This window comes from Arachis hypogaea, chromosome 15 (genome assembly GCF_003086295.3).
Source record: "Arachis hypogaea cultivar Tifrunner chromosome 15, arahy.Tifrunner.gnm2.J5K5, whole genome shotgun sequence".
Lineage (NCBI taxonomy): Eukaryota > Viridiplantae > Streptophyta > Magnoliopsida > Fabales > Fabaceae > Arachis > Arachis hypogaea.
The window spans coordinates 77,873,109-77,878,912 of NC_092050.1; the positions used below are offsets into that span (position 1 = coordinate 77,873,109).

Consider the following 5,804-nt stretch of genomic DNA (forward strand, 5'->3'; position numbering starts at 1 on the left):
TTTTGGCGCCGTTGCCGGGGAGTTGCAATAGAGTGCTAAAGTTATTGATTGGATTTTATTTATTTGCATTTTATTTTATCTTGCTACCCTGAGCTGCTTGTTTCTTTCATTAGATGACGCGTTCACTTCCTGATCCAAACTTGCTCGTATTCGATCCTGAGATTGAAAGAACTTTTTCATGAATAAGGCAAGCTCGGCGTCGGTTAGTCCTTTCTGAGGGCGGATCTGAAATGTCACTTGAGAAAGAAACCAGCCCCCGTTCTACTGATTTGGTTGATTTACGTGCAGGTAACATGGCAGCAGCTAGGAGAGTTACTATCCAGGAGGCTGGAGCCCCTGATTTTACAATGCAACCATTTCAAGCGCATCACCCAGCGGTGGCTACAGACTTTGAAATAAAGACCGCACTGCTCAATTTGATGCCCAAGTTTCATGGCTTGCCTGCTCAAGAGCCTATCAAGCACCTGAGAGATTTTCAAGCAGCCTGTTCTACTGTCAGGCGTGATGGTGCAGATTAAACTTCAATTTTGCTGAAAGCTTTCCCGTTTTCTCTTGAGGGGTAGGCAAGAGAGTGGTACTACACTCAACCAGTAACAACTGTATCCAACTGGGATATACTGAGAAGGGAATTCTTGGAAAAATTCTTTCCAGCCGAAGTTACTGATAAACTGAGGAAAGACATTTCCATGATTGTTCAGGATGAATCTGAGACTCTCTATGAATACTGGGAGCGCTTCAATAATCTTCTAGAAGCATGCCCCCACCATATGATTGACAAGATTGTATTACTCGGTTATGTCACACAAGACATGAGGCCCCAAGATAAGACCACATTGGAAAGTGCTAGCAATGGGTCTATGAAAAAGTACAAGACCACTGATGAGGCATGGCAATTGATCAGCAACTTAGCTGAATCTACTCGGAATCACAGGCAGAAACAAGGCCGTTCAAAAGCCGTTGCAGTAGTATCCTCTAGCAGAGAGACTGCTGCTCTAACTCAGAGTATCTGTGAAATGACCAACTTGCTGAAGCAGATGCAATTGAATCAACAACAAGTTCAGCAAGCTCAACCTTCTCCACCACAGCAAAACCAACAGTTAGTCCCACAGAGAGTTTGCAGAATCTGTGCTGATTATAGCCACTATACTGATGAGTGTCCGCAGCTCCAGCAGGAAGACAACACCGTAGCAGCCACTCATAACTTCTATGACCGTCCCAACCAAGGGTACAATTAAGGTGGCAATTACAACCATGGATGGCAGGACAATTCTAACCAGAATTGGAGGGACATCAACAATAGAGGAGGTAGAGACAATCAGGGAAATCAGAGGTGGAATAATAACAACAACAGGCAGCAGAACCAGAACCAGCCTTACAGAGTGCCTCACCTGAGACAGTCCCAAGGACCACAGAATACCCTACAGCAGACCTCTCAAATTACTTATCCTTCCTCATCTTCTAATGATGATTTACTATAATCCATTGATCGGAGACAATAGACCATGGAAAATAACATTAATGCCACTCTAAATGGTCTGAACGCTACTTTGCAAGCTCTTGTCTCACAGATTGGATCAATGAATAACTCCAATAACCAGCCTTTGAGCTCCAGTGGAATTTCCTCTCAACCATTACCCAATCTCAAGGGTGGCATTAATGCCATCACCCTGAGGTCTAGAACCACACTGCAGGAGAGGAATCAAGAGGAGCCAAGCCTACCAGAACACGCCTCAGCTGAAGAGGTAGTGGAAATAGAAGATGCTGAAGAGGAAGAGGACATACAGGACATAGCTGAAAAAGAAGAATTTCAACCACAGAAGGGAGCACCATAGGGCGCAGATACTGCAGAAGACACCACTCCTATCCCCTTTCCACAACTTGCAAGAAAGCCCAGGAAGCAGCTGGAACCTGATCCCAAAATGGTAGAGATATTCAAAAAAGTTGAGGTAAATGTTCCTCTTTTCAATGTTATTCAACAGGTACCTAAATATGCAAAGTTTCTAAAAGATTTATGTATACATAAAGACAAAATTAATGAATTAGAAACTATTCCTTTAGGTAGTTCCATATCTGCTTTAATGGGAGGTTTACCTGAAAAGTGTAGTGACCCAGGTCCTTGTATAGTTAATTGTACTATTGGTGGTGTGATAATTCCTGACTGCATGTGTGATTTAGGAGCATGTGTGAGTATAATTCCTTTGTCTATATATGATATTTTGAGGCTCCCTCCCATAAAAAGGTCGGCAGCTCATTTTGTGTTAGCAGATAAGAGCATTATTACAGCGGTTGGAGTTGTTGAAGATGTATTAGTGGGCATTAAGGGACTCACATTCCCCACTGATTTTTATATTCTGCAGATGCCCCAAAATGACTCAGAGAAGCCATAATCAATCCTACTTGGAAGACCTTTCCTGAAGACATCAAAGTTCAAATTGGATGCTTTTTCAGGAACATACTCTTTTGAAATAGATGGCCGATTAGTAAGTTTCAACCTGAATGGAGTTATGAAGTACCCTCCAGAAGATCATTCTATCTTCCAGTGTGACATCATTGATGAAACTGTAGCTAAAGTTCACCAGGAGGAATTAGAGGAGAAGCACACAGGAAAGGTCCAAGTGTGGGGACATTCTCAGAGGACAATGACAGTGCTTTTCCATTGTTGCCAGCTCCAGACAACCCAAAGCCTGACCATGACCAGAAGATAGAATTAAAACCCCTTCCTCCACACCTCAAATATGCTTTCCTTGAGGACAAGCAACAGTGTCCAGTTATCATTGCAAGGGAACTCACTTCTCAACAAGAAGAGCAGTTACTTAGTGTGCTGAGGAAGCACAAGAAGGCAATTGGGTGGAGTTTGGCAGATATAATAGGCATCAACCCTCAAGTATGTGAGCACAGAATATTTTTAGAAGACGGAGCAAGGCCCGTTCGTCAACCCCAGAGAAGACTGAACCCCACTATCTTAGAGGTTGTCAAAAAGGAAGTGACCAGACTACTGGAGGCAGATATCATCTATCCCATCTCAGACAGTGAATGGGTAAGTCCAGTACAAGTAGTACCAAAGAATTCTGGAGTCACTATAGTGAAGAATGAGCACGGAGAGCTCATAGCAACCAGAGTACAGAACGCTTAGAGGGTCTGTATTGACTACAGACGCCTCAACCAAGCAACCCGTAAGGATCACTATCCTCTTCCATTCATTGATCAAATACTGGATCGCCTGTCAAGTAAATCACATTATTGTTTTCTAGATGGTTACACAGGTTATTTCCAGATTCATATAGCTCCTGAGGATCAGGAAAAGACTACTTTTACATGCCCTTTTGGGACTTATGCTTACAAGAGAATGCCCTTTGTCTTGTGCAATGCACCAGTTACCTTCCTAAAGTGCATGATGAGTCTTTTCTCTGATCTTATTGAGGACTGTATGGAAGTTTTTATGGATGATTTTAGTGTTTATGGCGATTCCTTTAGCCTTTGCTTAGATGGATTATCTAAAGTATTAGATAGATGTGTCAGTACAAACCTTGTATTAAATTTTGAAAAATATCACTTTATGGTTAAACAAGGGATTGTACTAGGACATGTTGTGTCTAATACTAGCATTTCTGTAGATCCAGCAAAGGTGGATGTTATTTCTAGTTTACCTTACCCCTCTTCTGTGAGGGAAGTCCGCTCGTTCCTTGGCCATGCAGGTTTTTACAGGAGATTCATTAAGGACTTCAGTAAGGTAGCACTTCCCTTATCCAGACTACTGCAGAAGGATATTGAGTTCGAGTTCAGTGATGATTGCAAACAAGCGTTTGATAAGCTGAAACCGCTCTGACTCAAGCTTCAATTGTGAGAGGACCAGATTGAAGCCAGCCATTCGAAATAATGTGCGACGCTTCCAACCATGCAGTAGGGGCAGCATTGGCTCAGCGTGAAGGTAATGATCCTTTTGTTATTGCTTATGCGTCTAAAACTCTAGATGCAGCACAGTCCAATTACACTACTACTGAGAAAGAGCTTCTTGCTATTGTTTTTGCTCTGGATAAATTCCGAGCCTATTTACTTGGTACGAAGGTAGTAGTGTACTTAGACCACGCAGCTCTAAAGTATCTATTAGCTAAAAAGGAGTCCAAACCAAGGCTTATACGTTGGATACTGCTATTACAAGAATTTGATTTAGAAATTAAGGATAGGAGTGGTAACCAGAATTTAGTGGCAAACCACTTGGGTCGCCTTGAGCACATTTCAGATGACCCCACTCCTATAGCTGATAATTTCCCATTTGATAACCTGCAAGCAGTATCCGAGGTAGTCCCTTGGTATGCACCTGTAGCTAATTATCTAGTTAGCCGCACTTTTCCTCCAAACTTTTCTAAGCATCAAAGAGACAAGCTGAAAAGCGAGTCTAAATATTATATATGGGATGAACCATATTTATGGAGATGTGGCACTGACCAGGTAATTAGACGATGTGTGCCTCAATCAAAATTCCAGTCCATCTTAGAGGCCTGTCACTCATCTGAGTGTGGAGGACATTTTTGCCCTCAAAGAATAGCTAGAAAAATCTTAGACTGTGGATTCTGGTGGCCTACACTTTTTAGAGACACTGCTGAATTTTGTAGATCTTGTTTTCCATGCCAAAAATTTGGTAATATATCCAGGAGGGATGAGATGCCTCAACAAATTATGCTTTTCTGTGAAATTTTTGATGTTTGGGGCATTGACTTCATGGGTCCATTTCTAAATTCTAATGGTTATTTTTATATATTGTTAGCTGTGGATTATATTTCCAAATGGGTGGAAGCAATTCCTACCCGCACTGATGATGCTAACACTGTTGTTTTCTTTGTGACAAACCACATTATTTGTCGCTTTGGATCACCACGAGCAATCGTGAGCGATCAAGGCACCCATTTTTGTAACAGGAGACTAACAGGATTAATAAAGAAGCATGGAATAATTCATAAGGTTGCAACAGCCTACCATCCTCAGACTAATGGGCAAGCTGAGGTGTCAAACAGAGAGATAAAGCATATCTTGCAGAAGATAGTCAAACCTCATAGAAGAGATTGGAGCACCAGGCTACAAGATGCACTTTGGGCGTACATAACCGCATACAAGACACCCATTGGGATGAGTCCTTTCCGCTTAGTCTATGGAAAAACTTGTCATCTCCCTGTTGAAGTCGAGCACAAAGCCTTTTGGGCAGTAAAGGAGTGCAACATGGGAATTGAGAAAGCCGGAGCTGAAAGGAAATTGCAACTGCAAGAATTGGAAAGCCTTCGCCTAGAAGCTTATGAAAACTCCAGACTATACAAGGAGAAGATGAAGGCTGTACATGATCAGCACATTAAGAGAAAAGAGTTCCAACCTGGGGACTTAGTCCTTTTTTACAAATCTCGACTGAGACTCATGCCATGCAAGTTGAGATCAAGATGGGATGGTCCATACAGAGTAGAGAAGACCGAACCGTACGGAGTTTATCACCTAAGCCATCCTTCCAGCTCTGAACTTATCAAAGTTAATGGACATCGTTTAAAGCTGTACCATGGAGAGTGGATGCAGAAAAATAAGGAGCTCGAGATCTTCCTCTTGGAAGATCCTCACATAGCCAAAGATTGAGCTAATGGAGCGTCCAACTTATGGATGTTAAAGCAAAGTGCTAGGTGGGAGACAACCCACCATGGTATGATCATTTTTTCTTTATTTTTAGTTTTTTCTATTTAATAACCCTTCTCTTTATTAGTACATTTCGTGCATCTGCTTTTACATACTTTTATTTTTAATTGAAAAAAAAGGGGTTACGCGACGCG

At 42.0% G+C, this 5,804-nt stretch overlaps 1 non-coding gene across 1 annotated transcript; it reads right to left on the bottom strand.

The window, feature by feature from the left end:
• Positions 1-665: 665 nt before the first annotated feature.
• On the bottom strand, positions 666-773 carry LOC112752791 (small nucleolar RNA R71). The gene has a single exon (XR_003177207.1). It is a non-coding gene; the product is annotated as a small nucleolar RNA R71 (small nucleolar RNA).
• Between the last annotated feature and the right edge of the window lie 5,031 nt (positions 774-5,804).